Consider the following 27404-nt stretch of genomic DNA (forward strand, 5'->3'; position numbering starts at 1 on the left):
AATCACAAGGGGAGCTCTGTAAAATCCCAGGGCTGGAGCCTCATCTCAGTTAAATCAGAATCTCGGGGGAGGGGAGGCAGGAGTCAACATTTTTTTATTAACAAAACCCCACAGGTGATTCCACCCTGCAGCCAAGTGAGGACCACGGTTGGAAGCAATAGATCTCATTTCTTCCCAAATGGCAGCTGCTTTCATCACTAGAAGCCTCCTCCAAGAAGCCTTCCTAACTTGTCACATTTCTTCTCCCCCATCTGTCCATTCATTTGTCTGTAGTTGGGGCCAGTGCTTTCCGTGTTTGAATGTACCTGTGAGTCACCTGAGCTTCCCAAGTGGCCCAGGGGTAAAGAGTCTGCCTGCCAATGCAGGTGATGCAAGGTTTAATCCCTGGGACGGGACGATCCACTGGAGGAGGAAATGACAACCCACTCCAGTATTCTTGCCTGGAGAATCCCATGGACAGAGGAGCCTGGAGGTCTGCAGTCCATAGGGTCACACAGAGTCAGACACAACTGAAGCAACTCAGCATGCACACACGTTATGGGTTAAATTGTGTCTCCCACCCCCCAAATTCATAGAATTCCTCATCCTCAGTCCTTCAGAATGGGACTGGGAGTTGTTGCAGGTGTAATTAAGATGAGGTCACTAGGGCAGCCCTGATCCAGCTTGTCTGACTTCTGTCTTTATGAAAAGGGAGCATTTGGACATAGGGGGAACACCAGGTGAAGAGAAGAGCAGAGATGGATGGTGGTGCCTTGTCTCCAAGCCAAGAAACACCAGAGATTGTCACCAAATTAGCAGAAACTAGGAGAGACGAGGGTCATCACAGCCCTCAGAGGGAGCGCCCCCCGAACCCAGACCTTGATTTCAGACTTTTGGCCTCCCAAATGGTGAGAGATTGAATTTCTGCTGCTTAAGCCACCCAGTCTGTGGAGCTTGTCATGGCAACTCCAGGAAACCCTGCAGTTCCCAGAAGAGAGGGCTGGTCCCCGCTGAGGTCCAGATGCTCTTCTTTCTCACCCCTCGCTTCTCCCATCAGGGGGCTTCCAGAGCCACTCGGATGCCCCCTGGCCCCATATGTAGAGGGTGCAGGAGGCAGGGAGCAAGGGGGCCCTTAAACCCTGGCCCTGAGCTGCTGCTGCCCCGTCTAAGCTGTGGGACACAGCCAGTGACTCCCACACTCCTGCTCACACCATGAGATGCTGGTGTGTGTGTGTGTCCTTAACTGCTTAGCAGATCCAGTTCACCCCAGGCAAGCCCAAAGCCAGGGGATCTGTGAGGTTTAACACTCCTCACCAAGACGCTGATCTGTGCTAACGTGTCCCTGGGATCCACCAGCCTCATCCTTTTATCTCCTGCTTGAGCTCAGGATCATGGTCTCTGTTCCACTCATCATCCTCCAGACACGCCTGGCCCTGCCCTGGCCCCGCCTCCACCTTTATCTCTCCCATCACCGGAACCATCCTCCCAAAAGGCGGATCCCATCAGTTCACCCCACTCAGGACCCTTTATCAGTCTCTCTGATGCCTCCTCCATCCCTGGTCACTTTCTATGAACTATCTCCCCCTTTCCCCACCAGTTCCACTGAGACACAGACCACTGTCCGTGGGCCTCCTACCCTTTCCGTGCACGTGGCTCCTTCTTCCTAGTCTCGCAACCACTCCCCTCCCTGACCTGCTCTCAGCTCCCCAGAACTGCTGCGGGGACCATTCCTCTTCAGTGAGCTCAACACAGCCTCTTCTAACCCCCCGGTAGAGCCTTGTTTTACTGCCTTGTGTTACGATACTTCCTTTGTATTTCTGTTTCCTCCCCTAGTGGGCGAGCCCCTGGGAGGCAGGGATTTGTGTCCTCCAAAGCTGAACAGCTGGCTCCGAGCAGGGCTTGGGTAGTTTTTGTGGAAGGAGCACATCAGTGATTCTCAGAGTGTGGTCCCTGGACCGCCAGCAGCAGCATCACCTCGGAACTTGCCACAAATAACAGATTTCCTGCCCTTCCCAGACCTGCTGAGTCAGACTCCAGGGGTGGGGCCCAGGTTTCACAAACCCTCCAGGTGATTCTAATGCACCCTCAAGTTGGAGATCAGCTGAATCTAAAAAATGAGAACTTCAGGAAATAGGATGTGAAGGGGACTCGTTCTTAGTATTCAGCCTCGACTCAGCCGTCACAGGGTGGTGCCTGGTTGACAGAACTCTTCCCTGGTCCCTGTCACTTGGGGTCACGGGGTATTACAGCCGCCTGGGATGCCCACGGCCCATCTCTTCCTCAGCCCTTGTTGTATCATCGTGTTGTGGTGGATCTCTTCCCCAGGGTGTTGTTAATATACATGAAGATCTCAGGTGTGTCCTGAGCAGAAACCCAATGCCCAGGGAGCCCTGGATTCTAAACACCATGGTCAGTGCAGTCAGCCTCCACTGTGATGCTGGTCATGGTGCCGCGTTTCTCATCCACACTCTGAAGTTAAAAATACTTTATCAAAAACAAAAGCCCCACCCCCCCTAAAAAAAACCACCCACCACAACAAAACTCAGAGATACAGAGAACAAATTGGTAGTTGAAGGTATGGTGGGTGGTATGAAATGGTTGAAGGTAGTAAAAAGATCAGAGAAGGCAAAGGCACCCCGCTCCAGTACTCTTGCCTGGAAAATCCCATGGACAGAGGAGCCTGGTGGGCTGCAGTCCATGGGGTCGTGAAGAGGACTGAGCGACTTCACTTTCACTTTTCACTTTCATGCATTGGAGAATGAAATGGCAACTCACTCCAGTGTTCTTGCCTGGAGAATCCCAGGGACGGGGGAGCCTGGTGGGCTGCCGTCTATGGGGTCTCACAGAGTCGGACATGACTGAAGTGACTTAGCAGCAGCAGCAGCGGTAAAAAGATACAAACTTCTAATTATAAAATAAGTCATAGGGATGTAACATAGAGCATGGTGACAATGGTCAATAACACTGTATTGTGTATTTGAAAGTTGCTAAGAGTAGATCTTAAAAGTGGTGGTGGATGTTAGCTAGACTTATTGTGGAAATCATTTTGCAATATATCCAAGTATCAAATCATGTTGTACACCTGAAACTAATGTTTTGTGTCAATTATACCTCAATTGAAAAGCACTGTCAAATAAGTTAGAACGTTATTTATTGCCTTAACGTTTTGATTTTGACTGCAGAGATGTGTCTCTTCTAAAGTTTAGTCTAAAGGTGTTAATGGGATGGGTTTTTTTTGTTTTGTGTTTTTATTCCTTAATTTTTGTCTCTGGGCTCTTGGATGTATTTGTTGTGGTTAATATTTGGTGTTTTAAAAAGATAGAACATAATTTTATGAGTTTATGGGGGGTTGTGTGTTATTACTGCTTTTCTCCAGGCCCAATATCATGCCTGCCCCTAATAGGTGCTGAGCAAATGTTGGACTTTAACTACTCAGGGAAAAACCCTGACAGGGTGTGTAAGAAGCTGCGAAAGGACTCCTTTAGGACTGAAGACGGTGTGCATAGAAGGAACTGGGAAGATCCCCTGGAGGAGGGCATGGCAACCCACTCCAGTACTCTTGCCTGGAGAATCCCATGAGCAGAGGAGCCTGGCGGGCTACAGTCCATGGGGTCGCAGAGTCAGATACGACTGAAGCGGCTTAGCACACAGGCATGTAGCCCATCAGAGGGTGAGGGGACAGGCCTCTACCACCTGAGTCCTGCCTCCTCTCCTTCATCTACAGACTTTCTCTCTCTCCAGCCTGAGCTCCAACGTGTCTTAATCCCTTTCAGTTCCTCGAATCCACAAACCTCTCCTTTGTTCTGACATTTGGGCCTGTCTTTCCACTGCTTGGAAACCCTCCTCTGTCTTTTACTGACTGACTCTTACTCTCCTCTCAGGTCACAAGTGAAACACTGCTTTGCCCAGCAGGATGCCACCTCCTCTGTGAGACGAACCCCACTCCTCCACCCCTACCCAACCCCCTTCCCCCCGCCCTGCCCCCGCCCCGGCCCCGGCCCCAGCCCCGGCCTGGGCCCAGACTCTCCTGCGTCAGCTCCTTTCTCCTCTCCTTCCTCCTTCAGCCTGGAAGAGCAGCAGCTGTGTCCCCTCCAGGGACCTCAGCACGTGTCTGGGATCCTGGGCACAGGAGGGCTCAGTACTTGGTGGGTGACTTTGAAAGCACCCAGGCTATAGGTGAACATCTTTCTGAGTCCCAAATTTTGGAGTCCCCTTGCTTCTGTTTCCCCCTTGGACTAAGGAGTTAGCTTCTAATAAACTTCAGATATGTGCAGGGAGGTATCAGAGTGAGGACACGTGTATGATTTAAATAGAAGTCAACTAGAGAGAGAAGGAAGGAAAGAACTTGCTAGATCAGGAAGAGCGTGGCTGACAGCCAGTTGCTGTGATTTGCATAAAGCCTGTCCTGTGTGTGTGAAGGGGGCTCCCAGAACGATCCTGCCATGGAGATGTTCCCCTAGGGCTCACTCTGGCTGGTTCTCTGATATGTTGAGGCTCTGAGGTCAAAGCTGTGAGTGGAAACTGAACTTAAGGGAGACACCAGTTGTATCTTTGTAGAAATAGTTTCTACTCTCCAACCCAAATAAGACACTTTAATAGAAACATTGCACAAGTTATAGTGTCCGAATCTCTCATCCATTCTCAGGGTTACAAAGGATGTGGATATCATTGAGTCCCATTGCTCGACCTCTGCAGAAATGCCCTCTGCAGGTTCTGATAACTCACGCCCTTCCATCCCCCACTTCACTAACTTACAAGGCAGCCAGTTCCTTAGTTGGAGAGTTTTGGTTATTGGAAAAAATCCGTTAGCCCAGTCCATGGTTGTGATTTATTGAATTAGATAAACACAGACAACATTTACTACCCAGACAGTAGAAATTACTTTTAAAGTAATGTTGTGTTGCTTTTTGGTAAAAGTATGGGAAAGTTGTCTTAAATGTTTGAGAATCTCCTGTTTTAACTTTGTACCAAATACATGTTTTCTTCAGTTTATTACCTGTACAGGGGGAAAAAGTAGACAATAAAAGCCATCTTGCTATATACTCGGAGCCAATTAGGAATATCTGCCAAATGATGGAGGGCAGGTGCTCATAAACATTGATCATTTTGAGTCTTGAGATTCAAGTTTCTACTGGGCCTCTGCTCATTGCGAAAATTCACACAGGGGAGCAAGGGAGCAGGGCAAAGTGTATGGAGGGTGAGGGCAGGCTGCTCTGGTTCTGTCCTGCTGCTAACTAGCTGTGTGATGTCAGAGAGGTTAATAGACTCTGCTGGGCTTAGTTTCTGCCTCTGCAAACTGAAGTGGTTAAACCAGGTGACCTGTAAGTTTCAGTAACACGCCAGCCCTCCCTGGCTCTAGGACTTTGTACTTGCCTCCAGAAGACCAAAGCCTCATGAGTGAAATGAACTCTCAACCAGTTGGGAAATTGATAATTAGCAAGGTTCTACCTCCTACTAAATATAGCTGGTTAAGTGAAAGCAATTATTACAAATATAACTATGTGCATATCCTTTCCTGAATTAGCAGAAACTTGAGTTAATAAATAGTTGATTACAGCACTGAGATCATAATGGTTCCAGGTTGTGTCATTTCTGCCTCCAAAGTTAGCTAAAATTCTCTTCAGCTGAACCTGAACTTTTTAAATGCTTCTATTTTTAAACCACACTAATTGGACTGTAGACATCCCAGGTGGCACAGTGGTAAAGAATCTGCCTGCCAATGCGGGAGGCACAGGGTTGATCCCTAGGTCAGGAAGATCTCCTGGAGAAGGGAATGGCAAGCCACTCTAATGTTCTTGCCTGGAAAATTCCATGGACAGAGGAGCCTGGAGGGCCTACAGTCCAGGGGGTCACAAAGAGTCGGACATGACCGAACACAAAGCCAAGCCAATTAGATCATTTAGTTCTAGTTGGGTACATATCAAGAAAGAAAAGATAGATTTATTCCTAAGTATTTTATTCTTTTTGTCCCAGTGGTGAATGGAATTGTTTCCTTAATTTCTCTTTCTGTTTTCTCATTGTTAGTGTATAGGAAGGCAAGGGATTTCTGTGTGTTAATTTTATATCCTGCAACTTTACTATATTCATTGATTAACTATATGCGAGACAGCAAAAGAGACACAGATGTAAGGAACAGACTTTTGGACTCTGTGGGAGAAGGCGAGGCTGGGATGATTTGAGAGAATAGCACTGAAACATATTACCATATGTGAAACAGATCACCAGTCCAGGTTCGATGCATGAGACAGGGCACTCAGGGCCGGTGCACTGGGATGACCCTGAGGGATGGGATGGGGAGGGAGGTGGGAGGGGGGTTCAGGATGGGGGACACATGTACACCCATGGCTGATTAATGTCAGTGTATGGCAAAAACCACTACAATATTGTAAAGTAATTAGCCTCCAATTAAAATTAATTAATTTTTTAAAAAAGAAAGAAAAGATAAAAAGAAACAATCCCCCAACTGCAAAGAAATTTCAAATGGTTTTCAGGAGTTTACTTTTTAGCCTGATTTTCCCCCCCTGCCAATATTATGACTTCTGATACGGTTATTAAATAATAATATATTTTGCCACAAAATAAAATATATATTTTTCGTTAGGAACCAAGATTTTCAGTGCAAGAAAAAAGTGATATACAGGTCAAATGAAAGAGGTAAAATAAAAACCCTGTAGCTTAAGTTTGATTTAGAAATATTAGTAAGAATACATATGTGTTTTCTGTTTTTTAAAAAAATATTCTTTCTAGCTCTGCCTGTTACAAAGGCCTAGATACCTTGACTAACCCATAGCACTGAATACCTTTAGCATCTAGACTGTGCTACTAAATAACATTTTCCACTAAAAGGAACAGAGCTTCTTGGAGAAATGGCTGAGCCAGGTCAAGGATGAGCCCGGAATATCTTGTCATACCAACAAACCACGGAACTATCAAAGACCACAAGATTGTGCCCCAAAGACTTAGGGTCCAAACTGAAGAAACAAGAGATCTCTGTAGGCCAGAGATTATACAGTTTCTACACGAAAAGGAAGGATCAAGGCACAATGAATATGTTAAAAATCTATGAGTTCATGTCATTACCTCCCTCTCCCCACCCACACACACCTTTGAAGGAAGCTAAGAATTCAACTCTCTAGTCTGAAAACTGGGAAATAAAGAGAAGGGGAAAATAATTGCTCAACCTTTTTCCTGCAGAACTATACTGAAGTTGTTATTGAAGGATAATCAAATAGTTTACAAACTAAATTTCTTCTTTTAGAGGAATTTGAGCTAATAAATGAAGAGGGATAATAGAATTGGAATATTGCTATTTTATGACCTCTATTGAACTGATGGATGAAGGCAAATGGTTTTCAATGACTTAAAAGATTAGGTGAAACACAGATAGGAAATTTTACAATGAATGAAACAGGCTATGACACCAGAACCCACCAATGATTCTTAATGTGGCTTCATGAACCTCTTGATAAGATGCAGTGAGAGCTCACACCACCACCTATGAAGGCTTCTTCACAAGCAAAGCAAGACCAAACAAATGAACACGATGAAGTCAGCCTAGATCTTACGACCATTTTATAGGAAATACATCCCCACAGGAGTACAATTTAAAAAAAGACTAGTATGAGACATTCTACAGATAAATTGCATAAAAAAAGAGAGAGGGTCCAGAACCTATAGATGAAAAGAGATTTAAGAGACACACCAACCAAATGCAATATAGCGAATATAGGGGTCTTGTATGGAGACCAATTAAAACAAATCAACTGTAAAAATGATAAAATTATGAGGAAATGAGGTCTATTTAAAACATCGCTTGGAGATCTGATGGTGTTATGGAAATACTGTAAACTGGGAGAGGTGGTATGATATTTATGTGGCTATACTTTCTTTTAAAAAAAGGTTTTTTGATGTGGACCATTTAAAAAATAATTTATTTATTTATATTAATAAGACTGTGCTATTAAAAGGCTGTGCTGGGTCTTTGTCACGGTGCAGACTTTACTCTCATTTACTAGAGAGTGGGGGCTGCTCTCTAGAGGTGCAAGGTCTTCTCACTATGGTGGGTTTTCTTGCTGCAGAGCATGGACTCCAGGGCGCACAGGCTTCAGCAGTTGTGGCTCCCTGGCTCTAGACACAGGCTCAATAGTTGTGGCATGTGGGACATGGCCTTAGTTGCTCTGCGGCATGTGGGATCTTCCTGGATCAGGGATCGAACCCATGTCTCCTGCACTGGCAGGTGGATTCTTTACCACTGAGTCACCAGGGAAGCCCTGTGACTATGCTTTTTAATGCCCACATTTTTTTTTTTTTCAGATATAGGCTGAAATATATGTGAGTAAAATAATTTTAATATCTGACACTTCAAAATAATTCAGGAATGGTAGGAGTAAGGGTGAGGAGTAGAATGGATATAGAAAAAACAAAAGTTGCTGTGTGTTGATAATCATTGGAGAGTAGAATATGAGAACATGGGAGCTGATTATATTATTTTCTCTATTTTTATATTTTATTTCCATAATAAATTTTTTTACAAGTAAATGCTGTTTTTTCAAATGCTTCTCCATTTTTAAGGTACCATTCAAAACCAATTCCTTTTTTGCTATTGCAAATACACTCATCTGCCTCCTAAACTACATGTTTTTAACTCTCTTTATCTTGTAAAGAGAATGCTTGTTTAAGTTGTATTTACTTGTAGTGATTTAAAAAATTTTATTGAAATGCATATTCTAGTAAGTAATAAAATGCAGATACCCTCTATTTTGACAAAGTCTTCCATAATCAACTCCATTCTATGTGGCAGACAAACTCTTCCAAAGTATAGAAAAAATGAAATACTTTAAAATCCATTTAATGAGACCAACATTACCCTGATAGCAAAACCAGACAAAGACATCACACAAAAAACAAAAACTACAACCCTCAGAATGGGAGAAAATATTTGTAAATGAAGCAAACAACAAGGGATTAATCTCCAAAATATACAAAAAGCTCATGCAACTCAATATCAAAAAGCAAATGACTTAATAAAAAAATGGGCTGAAGATCTAAATAGATGTTTCTGTAAAGAAGGTATACAGATGGCTAAAAAGCACATGAAAAAATGCCCAACATCACTAATTACTAGAGAAATGCAAATGAAACTACAGTGGGGTGTCACCTCAGATTGGTTTGAATGGCCGTCATCAAGAAATCTACAAACAATAAATGTTGGTGAGGGTGTGGAGAAAAGGGAACCCTCCTACATTGTTGGTGGGTTATACACTGGTGTAGCCACTATGGCGAATAGTATGGAGGTTCCCGTAGGAAACTAAAAATAGAGCTACTGTTTGATGCAACAATCTCACTCCTGGGTGTAGATCCGGAGAAAACCATGGTTTGAAAGGATACATGTATTCTGATGTTCACTGTAGCACTATTTACAATAGCCAAAAATATGAAAGCAACCTAAATGTCCATCAGCAGAGGAATGAATAAAGAAGATGTGGTACATGTATACCATGGAATATTACAACCATAAAAAGGAAAGAAATCGGGTCATTTGTAGAGATGTAGATGGACATAGAGACTGTCATACAGAGTGATGTAACTCAGAAAGAGAAAACAAATATTGTATATTAATGCATATGTGTGGAATCTAGAAAAATGGTATACAGGATCTTATTTTCAAAGCAGAATGAGAGACACAGACATGAGTAAGAACAAATATATGGATACCAAGGGGGAAAGGGAGTGGGTGGAAGGAATTGGGAGATTGGGATCAACACATATACACTATTGACACTATGTGTGAAATAGGCAACTAATGAGAGTATTCTGTAGAGCACCGGGACCTCTACTTAATGCACTATGGTGACCTTAATGGGAAGGAAGTCCAAAAGGGAGAGGATATATGTATATGTGTGGCTAATTCATTTCGCTGCACAATAGAAACTGTGCAGGAAGAGAAGGGGACAACAGAGGATGAGATGCTTGGATGGCACCACCGACTCAAATGGGCATGAGTTTGAGCAAGCTCCGGGAGTTGGTGATGGACAAGGAAGCCTGGTGTGCTGCAGTCCATGGGGTCGCAAAGAGTCGGACACGACTGAGGGACTGAACTGACCTGATGGAGAAACTAACATGGCTCTGTAAAGCAACTATACTCCAATAAAAATTAATTTAAAAAATATTTAAGTGAAAAAATAAGTAAAATGACTTTCATGCAAAATAAATGGTCATTATTAATCCATGAGAGTTTAAAATGAACACTGTTCATTTTAATTCATATTAATTCATGATGGAATCAGTAAGATAATACAATTAGTTTTTATAGTCCGTCCCTGACAAACTCCTCGCTATCGCCGTGAGCAGGATCGTTTGCACTGCTGTGAGCAGCAATCATTTGTATCTCCATTCGTTTTCTACAAGTTAACTGCTGCCTTAACAGAGCTGTAAAACAACCTAGTTGAAAGACCAAGGTGCTCACCTCAGCAGGATGAAACAACCCTGCAAACGATCATAATCTAGCATTTCACTGAAGTGATATTCTGTAGCTTCTCTTGCCCTTTCAGTGTCTTTCACAGCTTCTCCCTTCATTTTATTAACACCTCCCCATTCCCTCTTCAGCCCCATTCCTTGCTTCCTTCCCCCAGATCACAAGGACTCCTAGGCTTTGAGGAATGTTCCCTGTGTATATTATGGACTGTGGGAAAATGCTTGCACATATTTTATAAAAATGTGGAGGAAAAAAGGCTGACCTAGCGAAAGTGTTAAGTGCTACATGGACATTGCTTTATAAAGAGCAGGTTCTGTTGTCCTATGTCTCACAGGGGAACAGAGAATTCAAGCATTTGCAGTGTAGGAGGAATAGTTAGCTTTGATTTAAACTGTGGCGCAGTGTGAGAGAGTGGAAGGAGCACTCAGGCAGAATTCTAGAGAGTTAATCCTATAACGAGAAAAGCCAAATAATTTAGAGATGGGAGTGAATGGCTATCAGTGGGGATGAATGGGGAAGGAAAAAAGTAAAGTGGTTTTTTTTTGCATAAATAATGGTCTTGAGAAGTGTCCTTCCCTGTGGAAACTGGAGACATCTCCAGGGATGAGGATGTGACTAGGAATCAGATCTGCCAGGTTTAAGGTACAGACCTCCTCAAGAAGTGGGCAAATGCGTAACTGACAACGATAGAGGTGGACAGGAGATGGGTACAGTGAAGTGCCACCTGAAGACTGAGGAGCAGCTGTGGGACCGTGACCACATGAGGAAGGCTGGAAAAGGAGGTTTGTAGGGGAATATGATGAGTTCCGTTCAGGACCTACTTATGACCTGGTAAATTCATATCATATATTTATGTGTATCAGCTCCATCTTTCTCTTGTTCCCACTTCGCTTCAGTCTTCCCTTCAAGTTTAAACTTCTCTTGAAGAATAGAAAGAGCTTGGTTTTCTTTGATCTGACCTCATGACCAAGCAAAATGCCTTACACATAGAAGATATTGAATAGATAAGTGAATGGATGGATGGATGGATGGATGGATGAGTGGATGAATATTCACATATTCTTGAGCAGAGATTTCCCTTTGCTCCTTGGAGTACCTTAGAGGAAAGTGGGTCAGGAGGAGAGCAGAGGTTGGAAAAGGCTTGCGATCTTTCCAGACAGATGTAAAAGATTAGAAAGAAGAGTTGGCAGACCCTAAAAATAAGTTGTGTTTTGAGAAGTGAAGAGAGAGTAAAGACAACTAGATTGTCTACTTGGCATGAAAATAACAAATGTATTTTATACTTATAGAATGTGAAATTAAAATTTAACCTTGAATGACACAGAAATTTATTGTTCTTAATGTCATGTTAAGTAAACGCCATCCCAGTTTTGTTTTTATTTTTTTTCACTTGTCTCTAACTGCTTGGCCTGGTGCGGTCATTTTTATTACTCTAGATGGCACCTGTTTTCTTGTCAAAGCAGAGTCTTTCTGCAAAGTCATCCTGAAGTCCAACTTAACTTGCAAAATGTGTTCTGTAATTAAATTAAAATCACAGGATGTTTTGGATTAGAGAAATCTTCTTTCAACCAGACCTGAGGTTAGTGAGAGAGTGTGAGGGATGGAATTCCCTCATCCAAAACAAACAGAACATTTCACTGGATTAATTTTCAACTCACTGGGAAATTCTTGGTCCAATTTGCTGAAGATTACATGTAGTTTATGATAAAGAATATTGTGCATCTAGGGACTTCCCTCATGGTCAGTGGTTAAGACTGCACTTCCACTGCAGGAGACCCGGGTTCAATCCCTGGTCAGGGAAGGGGAACTAAGATCCCATGTCTTGTGTGGTGCAGCCAAAAAGTAAAATAAATATTTTAAAAATTGTCGAAAAACCCACTACTGTGCATCTTATTTCTATTTATAAATTGTGTGCTACGTATTCCTTATATCAGTGCATGCTCAGTTGCTCATTTGTGTCTGACTCTTTGTGACCCCATGGACTGCAGCCAGTCATGCTCCTCTGTCCATGGGATTTTCCAGCCAAGAATACTGGAGTGGGTTGCCATTTCCTCCTCTAGGGATCAAACCTGCATCTTCTGTGTCTCCTGCATTGGCAGGTAGATTCTTTACTGCTGAGCTACCTGGGAGGCCCTACATCAGTAAAATCTATCATAAACATACATATGTATTTACATGTGCATATATATATATATCTTTATATCTTTATTTATACTTTATCTGTACTTTTTTGGGGCACTGGTTGTTAACATTTACCAACACACCATTGTCCAAAATAAAAAACATGGTGGATGGTAATAATTGTCATAAGAGGGTTGCATGAGGCTGTGGAATCCCTGGGAGATGGGGACTCTGTCATGGGCTTCATGGAGGCGATGAGGACCAGTGGAGGCTAGAGGCAGAAGAACTCGAGGGAAGCATTTTTTGGGAGGCCCTTGGCTTTGCTTGTCCCGCTGGTCCCTGGGGGAACAAAGGACCAGTTACAAGGGGGCTGTTGCCTGCCTGAGGTTGTCAGTGCTGTGTTTTCTGGAACCCAGGACGAGAGTCAGCCTCTGAGAACCACAAAACATTGCATGAGAAGACACGGTGTGCTCAGGAACTATCGATGCCTCTAGAAACAGCAATGTGCATCTCCTTCTGTGGCTCTAGGGACTGGTCAACACAGAACAACCTGGAGAGAGAATGGCCTAGTCCCACTGGCAGAAAAAGCCCACCAGCCAGGGGTTTCTGTAAAGGGGCATTTTTTTTTTTTTCAACTGGACTTAAAGGCTTGGAATTCAAACTTTATTGTGACATGGGGGAATGGAATTAGGCCCCCAAATGTCCTTTTGCGTTACATGTAACTATGACATGTCCTATGGAGTTTGTCTTCAATATCTATTCATATTGACAAATTTTCACGGGAGTCAAGCTTTCTGAAGAGCACTAGGACCCTGACATCATCTCCAGGCCCCCTCCCATCCTTCCCTCCTCACACACACCACCCACTCTGCTTTCATCTCCCCTGAACAGCTAAGATGAGGCCAGAGTGTAGAAAGGACAGCACTTCCCTTCCCACCCTGCCATCAACCCCATAAACGGGTGGGGAGAGTGGATGAGGAGCCTGAACAGCAGTGTGGTCTCAGCATCAGCCTTCTTTAAATCGTTGGAGAGGAGGACCAGGTCTTGGTCCAATGTGGCACCAATGCTAAAACCTGTCTTGCCTTGGCCATCCCGGCTGTGGTGTCTCTGTGGGAAACACCTGCCCATAGGTGAGCTGAAAGTGTCACCATCTTGGGGCCCTGGGACAAGCCTCTCTGCAGTTGACATAGGGAGGGAGAGGGAAGGAGCCAGGTGGACACAGAGGCCAGCAGTGGTGGAACATGACCTTGACGAGAAATGCAGGTGCTGGATTTCTAGGTGGGAGGAGCTTGTGTGCATTGGGAAACTTATGCCTAGGGGTCTTTTCTAGAAGCCTAGTTGCATAGAAAACAAAGTGTGTTCATGTAGAGAAAGGCTGATGGTGTCTGAGGTGGAGCAGTGGTGGTGATCATGGGACTTAAGCCCTGCTGAGGAGAATCCATGTTCTCCCCCGAGACAAGAGCAAGTAGGAGATGAGAGCATTGTAGGCATTACCAGGGAACTCGGAGATATTTAGGGCAAGGGTCCCTGGAAAAGTCTGGAGTTTCTGCCTGGATTCCATTTGAACTGGGGGCAGAAATGTGAAGATTTAGCATTTGTTTCCTTAGGCTGGTGTAGTGTAGAATATAACTTTTACACATAAGAAAAAATATATAAGATAGAGATTAAATAGTAAAAAAAAAATTGCATGCTGATTAAGGGAAGAATCAAGATTTGTAAATAGGAAGAGAAGGGCTCTCAATTAAGTTAATAAAGATAATTGTAAATGTTTTTTAAGAAGCTAAGAAAGCACAGTTCAGTTGTGGGGGTGGTGTTGAGAGCATCATTTCCTAGGCATGTTGATAGGAAATCTAGGGGTCCCCAAGGAGAGAGGGGTCTCCAAATGGAGGAAATAGCCTGCAAGTGTCAGACATTTTTCTCTCTCTTAAGCGGCAGGAGGAAACAAACTAGCAATATTTTTTTCCTTCTCTATACAAATTTAAAGAGTGGTTTCTCTTAAAATACTGTGTTGCCATAATGACACCTGGTTTCGCCTGAAGTTAGCTATTCTTGAGCCTAGAGATAACCAGTGCCTTTTTCTTATGGAAATGTTTGTCTTAAGCTATGCTAATGTACTATGCCTTTACCCCAAACTCTGTCTCCAAGTCGGCCGCCTCTTGGCCCAGAACCTACTTGACAAACTAGTATGTTATACTCAGATATTGTTCCCCTAATCTATGTAAATGAAACTATTTATATGGTGGTCTGCCCTTCTTTAAGATTCAAGTTAATCATTTTATGGCCCAGGATAAACCATTTGGTGCCAAGATTATCCCAAAATGGGGTGAGGGGCCTGGTGCTATTCTGAATTTTAAGACATTCCTTTCTTTCATTAACAGACTGCTAGTGACTATATAACATCCAGCTGAAGACTAGCAGGGGGGTACTCTTTCTGCCCCCTTCTGATGCCTATGTCAGAAGCTTTCTCTATCTCCTTTATACTTTAATAAAACTTTATTACACAAAAGCTCTGAGCGATCAAGCCTCGTCTCTGGCCCCGGATTGAATTCTTCTCCTCCGGGGGCCAAGAATCCCGGTGTATTCGCGTGATTCAACAACAACCTTTCAGTGTGTGGCCAGGCAACAGAGTAATGAGGAGAAAATCCTGACAAGAAAAAAATTCAGGAAGGAAGTAGCTTACTGATTTCCCCTCCTCATCTAAACCATTTGAGTTAAAGTAAGACCTGTGAAACAGAAATTGTTTCCAGAGAAATTGTCCTCAAACATGTTTTGTAACAGTTAACCCGAGTTGTACCAGGCTATCTCGAGGAGGTGACGGCCTGTAATTTGGTCTGCTTGCAGTGAATGACATTTGTGTTTACCCTGCACTTTTTACCCAGTTGCTTGTAACCTGCAGAAAGTAACCCTCACAGAAAGGGCCCTGCAGTCCAGCCCCTCTTCAGAATTCAGCAGATGAAGGGCTAGGGAGCTCCGTTTTCTGCTGACGGTAGTCATGCATGGCTGGATGATTTGTGGTCAAGACCAACAGCCACATCCATATCTCAGAGTCATTACTTACCAAGAGAAGGACTCAGCCCACATCCACGCAGAGGATAGAAAGTCCTCAGAGAGTGAGTATGCTCGAATAATCAGAATAATCAGAGCTGTTTTTTTTTTTTTTTTTTTTTTTTTTAATAAAATCACTTTCTGATTTCTCAGCTGCGCCTTTCAAATAAAAGCTGTTTTCTATGGCCCTAAGGAAACATTGTGAATGGTGCCTGAGATTTTTCATAACGTTAATGTCTGGATGAAAGGACCGGGTATGATCTCAGAAGAAGGCAATGACCAGGGAGAAGGACAAAGGTCAAGGAAATGCCCCAAATTTCAAAAGTGTACATTTCAGAAATGGCCATTGGTGTGCTTGATAGCAACCTCCAGATTGATTCTAGAATAGATAACTAAAGAGGTGGTTTTAGAGCTCTTAGTAAGGCAAGAAGCTCTCAGAATTAAACTGGAAGAAGCTCTGTTTTGCAAGCGTGAACTGGCAGCACCAGATGGCAAGTCAAAGAGCAGAAAGTGTCTTTCTCAATCTAGTGCAGTGGGCGAGGGGGAAGCTGAGCTCAGGTGAACCACTGGCTGAGCCACAGACAAGGAGACAAGGCAGACCTTCCGGCAGGGGCAACGGGACGGCAGCAGGCAGATTCTGCAGGGTTTGGCAGAATCTGCAGGGTTTGACAAGGTGGGGGCTCAGAGGACCCTGGCGGGCTATAGTCCATGGGGTTGCAAAAGTCGGACATGACTTAGCTACTAAACCATCACCACTAAGGTGTGCGATCAACAGTCTGGGAAAAACAAAGAGGAGAAAGTATGCTGCATCCTCTTGGATTTGGAAATCCAGGGGTGAGTGTGGAACTGGGTGGAAGATGTCTTTACCTCTAGAGGAGGAGCTCCACAGAGACCACAGGGAGTATGCAGAAGGCTTTTATAGAATATTAAACAGTGAAAGTGAAAGTTGCTCAGTCATATCCAACTCTTTGGGACCCCCATGGACTATACAGTCCGTGGAATTCTCCAGGACTGGAGTTTTCACTCCCTCCAGAAGGAAGTAGGGAGGTAGTAGGAAGTAGGGAGGAAACTGATAGTCATGGAGTATTTACAATCTGCCAGACACCAAATTCCCCCAAGGGAATACTTAGGAAGCTGGAAGGCCTGGAAGGAGATCAAATGATTTAAAGTAGGACCTGGTGAAAGATGATGGCGATGTAATACTGGAGTGGGTAGCTGTTCCCATCTCCAAGGGATCTTCCCAACCCGGGGATAGAACCCAGGTCTCCTGCACTACAGGCAGATTCTTTACCAGCTGAGCTACCAGGTAAGCTCGCTATTAAACATCAGTTCAGTTCAGTTCAGTCACTCAGTTGTGTCCGACTCTTTGTGACCCCATGAACCGCAGCATGCCAGGCCTCCCTGTCCATCACCAGCTCCTGGAGCTCACCCAAACCCATGTCCATTGAGTCGGTGATGCCATCCAACCATCTCATCCTCATCCCCTTCTCCTGCTCTCAATCTTTCCCAGCATCAGGGTCTTTGCAAATGAGTCAGCTCTTCGCATGAGGTGGCCAAAGTACTGGAATTTCAACTTCAACATCAGTCCTACCAATGAACACCCAACATGGAGATGACCAAATTAGGATTCAAAATAGTCTTGAAGGCAAGATTTGTTGGTTGGAGAAAACAACCACCACAATAATAGTGAACTCATTTGTTAGCTCATTTAATTTTTTTTTTTTTTCATAAGGGAGATATTATCATTTTACAGGGAAAGAAACTGAAACACAAGAGGTTAAGTAACTAGACCAAGGTCACACAGCTGATAATGGTAAACCTAGGATTTGAACAGGAAGTCAGGTTTCAGGTTCTGCCCTCCAGAAGGAAGTAGGGAGGAAACTGATAGTCATGGAGTATTTACAATCTGCCAGACACCAAATTCCCCCAAGGGAATACTTAGGAAGCTGGAAGGCCTGGAAGGAGATCAAATGATTTAAAGTAGGACCTGGTGAAAGATGATGGCGATGTAATAGAAGGTTATTTCTAGGCACTGCCCAGGCCTAGGAAGGCATTTGAGGATGAGGCAGGAATATGGCTTTTCTGTGCTGACCCCAGATCTACGTGAATTATTTGTTACTATGGCCTGGATGAGTGGTGATCAGTCATTTCTATTCATTGGGTCCACATTTCTGTCTGTGAAAATCTTGGTCTCTAAGTCTGTCTTTTAACTCTGATGACTGTGGTGTGGGATATGGGTGGGATGTCTACATGGTGAGTTGTGTGTGTGTGCACATGATGTGTAGAGGTGTTTGCATGGTGAGAGTTTGTATGGATGTGTAGTTAGCTGTAGAACCAGCTACAGCTGTCTGTGTGCATGCCTGTGCCCACATGGAGTGAGCACTCTTACATGGTGTGAGTCTGTCTTATGATTCTAGAGTAACTGGAGCACAAGCTGGATGGCTCACCACCCTAGGCAATGGCAGTCCCCCCACCCCTAGCACTCCCAGGAGAGATTAATGAAGGAGCAGGAAGCAGAAGCAGAAAGAGCCCTATAAAGCAGAGGGTAGTTACTGTTCCCTAAGAATCTTTGGGTGCCCCTACAGGACAGCATTGGAACAGAAGTTCCCTGGGGAGGGCGCTATGGTCTCCTAACCCTCCCAGTACTGACTTGAATCTGGAATAGAGGGAGTTAGAATAGTTCAGTTCAGTTCAGTCACTCAGTCATGTCCGACTCTTTGTGACCCTATGGACTGCAGCATGCCAGGCTTCCCTGTCCATCACCAACTCACGGAGCTTACTCAAATTCATGTCCATTGAGTTGGTGATGCCATCCAACAACCTCATCCTTTGTCATTCCTTTCTCCTCCTGCCTTCAATCCTTCCCAGCATCAGGGTCTTCCAATGAGTCAGCTCTTCACATCAGGTGGCCAAAGTATTGGAGTTTCAGCTTCAGCATCAGGCCTTCCAATGAATATTCAGGACTGATTTCCTTTAGGATGGACTGGTTGCATCCTAACCTAACCAGTTCCAAGTGTTCCAAGAGTTCCCAGTTCCAAGGGACTCTCAAGAGTCTTCTCCAACACCATAGTTCAAAAGCATCCATTCTTCAGTGCTCAGCTTTCTTTATAGTCCAACTCTCATATCCATACATGACTAGTGGAAAAACCATAGCCTTGACTAGATGGACCTTTGTTGGTAAAGCAATGTTTCTGCTTTCTAATATACAGTCTAGGTTGGTCATAGCTTTTCTTCCAAGAAGCAAACATCTTTTAATTTCATGGCTGCAATCACCATCTGCAGTGATTTTGGAGCCCCCCAAAATAAAGTTGCCACTGTTTCCATTGTTTCCCCATCTATTTGTCATGAAGTGATGGGACCAGATGCCATGAGTTAGGATAACATGGGTATTTTCCCAGGTGATGTAAATAAATTCTAGATAATTCTGTAAATAGCATCTGTTGGCTCCTCTTTGTGGCTCCATCTCCTACCAAGACCACCACCCACTGCATTCCCTTTGTTAACTGGACCATGGAAGTGATTCCTGCTTCACTCCTTCCCATCCACATTCTCACATCTTGGAGAATAGTCCTTCCCAAGGTAGAGGAGAGGGGTGGCTCAGACGGTAAAGCGTCTGCCTATAATGCGGGAGACCTGGGTTCAATCCCTGGGTTGGGAAGATCCTCTGGAGAAGGAAATGGCAACCCACTCCAGTACTCTTGCCTGGAAAATCCTGTGGATGGAGGAGCCTGGTAGGCTACAGTCCATGGGGTCACAAAGAGTTGGACACGACTAAGCGACTTTCCATCATCCATCTTCCATCAAGGTAGAGGGTAGGAGAGGAGCCTGTTCTGGTAAGGAAATAGAACCTGGGGCAGGAGGACCCGCTGGGCAAACCAGCACGCAGTCCAGTCAGCTGGGACTGGAGCTCAGAGTTGAGGGCAGGCATTGGGTCAAGACTGAGTGGCCGGGCGGGTTGCAATTCGTGGGTAAGACAGTTATGAGACAGATGTACTGTCTGGAGCCCAGACATCAGCTGGCAGAGCAAAATATGAGGTCCGAGGTCCAGGTTTCAACAGGAGAGCGGTTTTATTGTTCTTTTCCAGAAAGTGGGAGGCTGAGCATAGTGGGAAGAGCACAGAGCACGGGTGCAGGACTGAGGAAGGGTCCCGATGCCCACAGGAGAGACTCAGCTTCCCTGGGGACGTTTGTAAGAGTCCTACAGAGCAGGTGAAAATCCCCAGACATGACTGGCTGGAGGTTCACTGGTAAAATGAATGAGAGCCTCTGCTGTGGTCAGAAAGGGAGAAAATAGCCTTCATTTTCCTGCCCATGTCACTAAGAGTCACATTTTGTGTTCTGCAGAAAATGCGTCTCCCAATAAGGTGACTGCTTTGGCTGTTATATTCATGGGCTATGTTTGGTTCATATAAAGCAAAAATACTGATTCAAAGAAATCCAGTTAAAGGCAAGACTTGTGCTCTTATATCTGCCCCTCCCCCCAGCCAGTAGGGCTTACTCTATGCCTGGATTTAGCAGGAGTCCTTCCTTTTTCTGCAAGAGTTAGGGGGCACACCCCTAGGGCTTGCTTAGGACCTTTGAAGTTATCAGTTCAAGATAGAGAATTGCATGATTATTATATTAATTCTAACATACCATAATATATTGATTTAAATATAATAACATTACTATAACATTTACTACCTTAATTCATGTTCCCTTCTGGACTGTGAACAATCTACAGGTCAGATAGGTCTTTTTATTATTTTGTTCCAAAATAACCAGCATGGAGCTCATGAGTTGTCCCAAAATAAATCAATGTGCAAATCAGAAATACTGATGTTTAAATATTCTCTTTCTACTTACATGCCACAGAATCTCAGATCTCAAACTGGAATTGACTTGAGGGATTACCTAGTCTGTCTTTCTGGGCTTCCTAAGTGGCTCAGGGGTAAAGAATCCACCTGGCAATGGAGGAGACCCAGGTTCAATCCCTGGGTTGGGAAGATACCCTGGAGGAGAAGATGGCAACCCACTCCAGTATTCTTGCCTGAAATATCCCATGGACAGAGGAGTCTTGTGGGCTACAGTCCATAGGGTCACAAAGAGCTGCACATGACTGAGTGACTGAGTATGCACACAGTCTGTATTTCCAGCCAGTGCAGGAATTATTTTTACCACCTTTTAGCAGAGGACCAATAGCAGCCTCCTCTGGATACTTCTGGCCAGTTCTTTGTGGGACAGCCTGTACCATCATTGGGCAACTCAGAAACTTCTCCACAGGCCCTGTGAATCTGATTCCCTAGTATCATCTACCCATCGGTCCTACTCATCTTCTTCCCATTCCTCAGTCCCTCCTATACCCAGCATTTTTTTTTTTTTTTTCCTTTTCCAGGTGAAACAATTGCTCATGTGAATTTATTTCAAGACCTTCCATCTTCCTAGTTACCCTCCTCTCAAATCAATGAATGTGGTTTGTATTTGTGTTCCTTGAAGTATGGTGCCCAAGCTAGCCCTATGCAATTTGACTACAGAATATGGGGAGCATATGGGGAGAATATGTCTTCTAACTTGAACATTCTTATGCTGTTAATGGCACTTCAGATTGCATTAATCCTTATGGCTGCCATCTTTTCCTGTTGTTCTTTATTAAACATCTAAAAAGCACAGGTTTTTTTTTTTTTTTTTTAATTCGGTTCAGTCAAACTATTATCTTTCATTCTATCCAATTGCTGTTTAAAGCCAAACATTAAGTTAAAGATCTGATTGCTTGAGATCTTGGTATGTATTGGAAAACACTGTTCTGGGAGAGGGATGGAACTTAGTTTGGGACCTGCTCTGTAGCCAGCTTCTTCTTCCGCTGCCCACAAGTCTCTGGGCAGGAACCTCAGAGCAACCATGACCCCTTCATCCCTTATGAGTCACCAAGTTAGTTGGTCTCATCAGCTCTACCTCTAAGCACCCTCCTTGTCAGTTCCCAATGCTGCCCTCATGGTTCAGGTTCTCACATGAAATACTGCAGGATCTTTCTGAAATGCAAGTCCCGTCAGAAATTCTCTGTTCAGAATGTTTCAACGGCTTTCCAGCTCCTCTAAGACAAAGTCTAAATCCCCTAATGAAGCTTAAAGGTCTCTTTGCAAGTTCCGCTCTCTCTGCACCTGCACCCCATCTGAGCCTCCTCCTGCACATCCACGTGTCAGCCTTTCCGATATGCTTGATGGTCCCTGATGCATTTAGCTCCTTCTGCCATGAGGTCTTTGCTTGTAGATGCTTCAGGCCCTGCTCTGAATCCTCTGCACAAATCAATTCACTTCCTCCTTAACATGGCCCTCTAAAGTAGATAATATTACTAGGTAATAGTAATATTAATTATATTTAATTAATTAAATAATAGTAATAATATTACTTCCATTTTACAGACAGGGGAGCTCATATTTTAAGCATTTTCGACTGGAGTCACACAGTTAATAAATTGTAGAGCTGGATAAGTCCCCTGACCTGAAATGCCCTCCCTTCCTTTCTCTGGGCCAACCTCTACCCATCTTTCAAGTCAGTTCAAGCACTAGCTTTTCTGGGAAGTCTGCCTATGCCCTGAACTTAACCCCAGACAGCACTTACCATCCGGGTCTAATCGCTTGCTAAATGATCATCTCCTCTAAACCATATGTCCACAGAGGATAGGCCTGGGTCCTGTCCTCACTTGTCCCCATATGCTGCCTTGGGAATCTAATGAATGGAAAGGAACTCATTAGTGAATAAGCAGATTAAATACTTAGAAGATTCCTTTTGTAGTTGTACTATGACACCATAGCCATTTGCCAAACTGTTAATTTTGGTCATCAGTTTTTTCCTGTAATGTGTACAAAAATTTGGTCCAAGTTTAATTGTAGACCAGCTGTCTCTTGAAAATCTGCTCAATTATCCTGGCTTTATTCAAGAGCATTACTGCTTTCTGAAGTGCTCTGCAAGTGTCTAAAAATGCGTAACAGTGGTGGGTTTTACCAGTCCCAGCATGCTGTTTGCTTAGATGCCCTTTGAGTTCATCTGCTTGAGGATGCGAATTAGTCTGTGGGTGAGTCAGGGAATCGGAGCAGAAGAGACTCACCGGCGCCGGCTGGCCATACTCGGGGTCAGATGGGCAATGAGTGAGAGAGGAGCACTGGACCTGGCAAGAAATACACCTGAACCTTTTCTACACAAAATATTCACCACAAGAGAACAAAGACTGACAATCAGATAAGCTTGAGAGGCCATAAAGGGGAGGGGGGATGACAAAGCACTTGCCTTCCTGACCTATCTATGCAAACACTACCAAAGGATTTCATAGCCATACTACGTTTACTGTATTATCTTGTTTTTTTTTTTTAATTATTTATTAGGCTGTGTTGGGTCTTAGCTGCAGCACATGAGGTCTTAGTGCATCATTCGTTGCCATGCACAGACTCTCTAGTTATGGCACACGAGTGCTGGAGTGTGCAGGCAGGCTTAGCTGTTTATCAGAGCTTGAACTCATGTCCCCTGCATGGCAAGGCAGAATCTCAACCACTGGACCATCAGGAAAGTCCCTGTATTTTCTTGCTTTCTGCATTCTCGGTGCTCTGGCACCCAAGGCATCACTGTGGCAGGTAGGGGAGGCCTTGGTATCCAAGGCCAGTGGATTCTTAGAGATAAAATACACGTGCCACTTTCAGAGACCAATCTACTAATCCAAAGCCCACACCCCAGTGATCTCCTTGATCAAGCTTCCATACGTCAAGCCAGTGTTCCTCCATCATGATCAACCTGGGGCGGGTACCAGACAACTCAGTAAAAGCTTTTGCCTGTGTTTTCCTCTCACTCCTCAGCCTCCCGACTGACTCTAGTGCTTCCTAGCTTGGGCCTGTGTGGGGATCCAGGCTCCTACTTCTGGGGATCTATGAGTGTGAAAGCTTCCTCCTCAATGGCATTTCATGTCTGTGCATCTTACCATCCCTGATTAGAACAAATTCCAGGCACATTTAAAAATACATACTTAATAGGGCTTCCCAGGTGGCGCTAGTGGTAAAGAACTCCCACGCCAATGCAGGAGATGTAAGGACATGGGTTCGATCCCTGGGTTGAGAAGATCCCCTGGAGAAGGAAATGGCAACCCACTCCAGTATTCTTGCCTGGAGAATCCCATGGACAGAAGAGTCTGGTGGGCTATAGTCTGTGAGGCTGCAAAGAGTCAGACACGACTGAGCACACACACCCACAGAGGATGCTTTTTCCTGATCTCCCCACAAATTTTGGTAGGTAACTAATATCATCTTCTCAGTGAGAAAGGGAAACAATGAATTTAAGTAGCTTATCTGTGCATGCATGTCACACAAAAAATTTGTGGCCGAGCTGGGACTTCAATGCAGGTTTTAGGCTGGTACAAACACTGGACATTTCCCCCAAAATTCTATAGACAACCATACAAAGTTATAAATATGCGCTCCTGTGAGTCTCAGTTACTCTGTAAAATGGGAACTACAGAGTACCATCTTTTGCATAAATATGATCATCTATGTGAAATCACTTGTAAAATGCAAATGTGAATCAAATCAGTAAATTAAACTGTCACAAAGTTTTTCCCAGTGCTCAGAACCAGGAATATTTAAGGAAACTTTGTCTATTTTTGACTGCCCAGCACACAAATAGGCTATCCCAATGACTTTCCTAATGGCTCAGCAGGTAAAGAATCTGCCTGGAATGCAAGAGGCTCAGGAGACACAGGTTCCATCTCTGGGTTGGGAAGATCCCCTGGAGAAGGAAATGACAAACCACTCCAGTATTCCTGCCTGGAAATCCTATGGACAGAGGAGCCTGGTGGCCTACAGTGTATAGGGTTGCAAAGAGTTGGACATGACTGAGCACGGCATGGTAATAGTAGGAGCATACAAATGCATCCTAGGTCTGGTGAGGCTCTATTTCCCACCATGAAGCCTGGAGGGGGGCCTTTTTTCCCCCTTTCAGCAGTTGCGACATGTGATTGACAGAAGGAACAGGTCCACATCTGTGGTGAGAAACTGACTTTGACACAAAGTGTGGTCCTGGCTAATGATGTACAGTGAATCCTAACCTGTAGGATAAGCATAGACTTTAATCCAATGAACACAATAGCCTTCCCTTTGTTATAAATATGACATAGGGTGTGTGACAAGGGATCAGAGGCCTCCTTCTATTTGGTTTTGGATCCCAGGTAGCAGCTACTACTGTCCTGGCTAGAAACAAATAGATGGAGCAGAAGAAACAGTCACCTTCCTACCACTGAGATGTGAGCTCTCCCGGCACCAAAATCTGTATTCATAGGAACAATTGCCACCCTTTATGGTGCACGGCTCTGTGTCAGGCACTGTACAAGGTGCTTTGCCTTTCTCTCGTTTCATCACCATTTCACAGGTAAGAAAAACCAAACATGACAAAACAAGAGACACAGCCTAGAGTGAATATTGCATCTAAAGACAACGAAGTGCTTTGAAATTGAGTCAAGAAGCTTTCAGGCCACAGTAAGGAGGCTCCTTCAGTGGAGCCTGAAGCTCCAATACTCTGGACACTCAATGTGAAGATCTGACTCATTGGAAAAGACCCTAATGCTGGGAAAGATCAAGTTCAGGAGGAGAAGGGGGCGACAGAGGATGAGAATGTTGGATGGTGTCATTGACACAAGGGACATGACGTTGAGTAAACTCCAGGAGATTGTGGACAGGGAAGCCTGGTGTGCTGCGGTTCATGGGGTTGCAGAGTCGGACATGACTTAGTGACTGAACAACTATGGTTCAGTTCAGTTCAGTCGCTCAGTCGTGTCCGACTCTTTGCGACCCCATGAACCACAGCTCGCCAGGCCTCCCTATCCATCACTAACTCCCAGAGTTCACCCAAACCCATGTCCATTGAGTTGGTCATGCCATCCAACCATCTCATCCTCTGTTGTCCCCTTCTCCTCCTGCCTTCAATCTTTCCCAGCATCAGGGTCTTTTCCAATGAGTCAGCTCTTTGTATCAGGTGGCTAAAGTATTGGAGTTTCAGCTTCAACCACAGTCATACCAATGAACACCCAGGGCTGATCTCCTTCAGAATGGACTGGTTGGATCTCCTTGCAGTTCAAGGGACTCTCAAGAGTCTTCTCCAACACCACAGTTCAAAAGCATCAATTCTTCGGTGCGCAGCTTTCTTCACAGTCCAACTCTCACATCCTTACATCACCAATGGAAAAACCATAGCCTTGACTAGACAGAACTTTGTTGACAAAGTAACGTCTCTGCTTTTCAATATGCTGTCTAGATTGGTCATAACTTTCCTTCCAAGGAGTAAGCAGCTTTTAACTTCATGGCTGAAATCACCATCTGCAGTGATTTTGGAGCCCAGAAAAATAAAGTCTATGGTAATCTCCTAAAATTGATTCCTTATAACTACACTAGAAGGGGGCTTTTTTTTTCACAACTGGAAATGCCTCTTGTCCAAAGAGGTGCTGGCTTACATCAAATCTTTTAAGGATGTCGTCATTATGAATCTAAATGAGTTCCTAAAAATCTGTAGCTATACTGGGGCATCTAAGATGGTTAGCAACAAGAAGGTATGACTTTGACATGACAAGGTATGACTTTGACATGAAGTTATGTAAACAGCAAGAAAAAAAAAATCTGGCAGCTTAAAAAGATCTTTTCTTTTTCTTTCTTAGAGGAGGCTTAATCTGGCCTAAGAAGATTTGTCTCAAATTGACAGTATAGGCTTAATTCAATTTATTATTTTAAAACATGATATACCATTTTCATTCCTCTTTGGCCTCTGAGTTTTTTTACTCAGTTTGAAATTATTGTGACATTTAAGAGCTTATTGGCATAGAAAACTTTCCAAACATCTCACTGTTATGCTTTCAAAAAAGAATAAAAGAAAAGTAATCAGCATCAACAGCAATGACTGTGTGAATGAGGAAATCCAAGTTTGTGTGTCCATTTTCTTGAAAATATGAATCAGTGTTCCTGATGTTGAACATACATCTCAATAGTAACCTGTGTCTTTGGTAAAGATTTTGATTCAGGATGAAGAAAGTAGAAAGGTTGTGTTCCTTCACCAGGGGATCTTCCCGACCCAGGGATCGAACCCAGGTCTCCCGCCTTGTAGGCAGAAGCTTTACCCTCTGAGCCACCAAGGAAGCCCTAAATGAATTTTATAAATTCTAATTGAAGCATTTTCAGTGAACAAAGTTTTCCAAATTACCTCTCATGTGCAGTATACGCAGCAGATGTACAGAACACGCTATATTTCTATCGAGAAGCAAAGTCAAGGGGATAAAGTTTAAGGATAGAAGATTGTTTGGATCACCATCAACAATATTTAGAAACAACATTTCGAACCCCACATTTTCTAAGATACATTTAGGGAAGTAGCTGTTGAAATCATTATAAAAGGTTACAGTGGTTCTTTAGCCCACTTTGGAGCTAAGGTTGATTGCCTATTTTTCACAATAACTAGGTTTCATTAAGGAATAGAGAATGAAAGATAGAAGACCATAAATATATATCAGCTCAGCTGGTAAAGAATCCATCTGCAATGCAGGAGACCCCGGTTCAATTACTGGGTCGGGAAGATCCCCTGGAGAAGGGAATGGCTACCCACTCCAGTATTCTTACCTGGAGAATCCTCATGGACAGAGGAGCCTGGCGGGCTACAATCCATAGTGTTGCAAAGTGTCGGACATGACTGGAGTGACTAATGCACAGTGCAGCAGAGCATATATATATATGTATGTATATAAAGAACGAACCCAGAAAGAACAAAGAAATACACTTATCCATATGAG

At 43.9% G+C, this 27404-nt stretch overlaps 1 protein-coding gene and 1 long non-coding RNA gene across 3 annotated transcripts in view; one reads left to right on the top strand and one right to left on the bottom strand.

The window, feature by feature from the left end:
- The window catches only part of CLDN10 (claudin 10), a 105507-nt gene that overhangs the window by 75873 nt on the left and 2230 nt on the right, over window positions 1-27404 (bottom strand). The window lies entirely within an intron of this gene.
- The window catches only part of LOC123328963, a 47819-nt gene that overhangs the window by 1902 nt on the left and 18513 nt on the right, over window positions 1-27404 (top strand). The window contains exon 3 of one of the 2 annotated variants that reach the window (XR_006543999.2): window positions 115-1298. The exons of the other annotated variant lie outside the window; for it this stretch is intronic. This is a non-coding gene — a long non-coding RNA (uncharacterized LOC123328963). Of the gene's footprint in view, window positions 1-114; window positions 1299-27404 lie in introns of those variants that run through there. 2 annotated transcript variants of the gene reach the window in all.

This window comes from Bubalus bubalis, chromosome 13 (genome assembly GCF_019923935.1).
Source record: "Bubalus bubalis isolate 160015118507 breed Murrah chromosome 13, NDDB_SH_1, whole genome shotgun sequence".
NCBI lineage: Eukaryota > Metazoa > Chordata > Mammalia > Artiodactyla > Bovidae > Bubalus > Bubalus bubalis.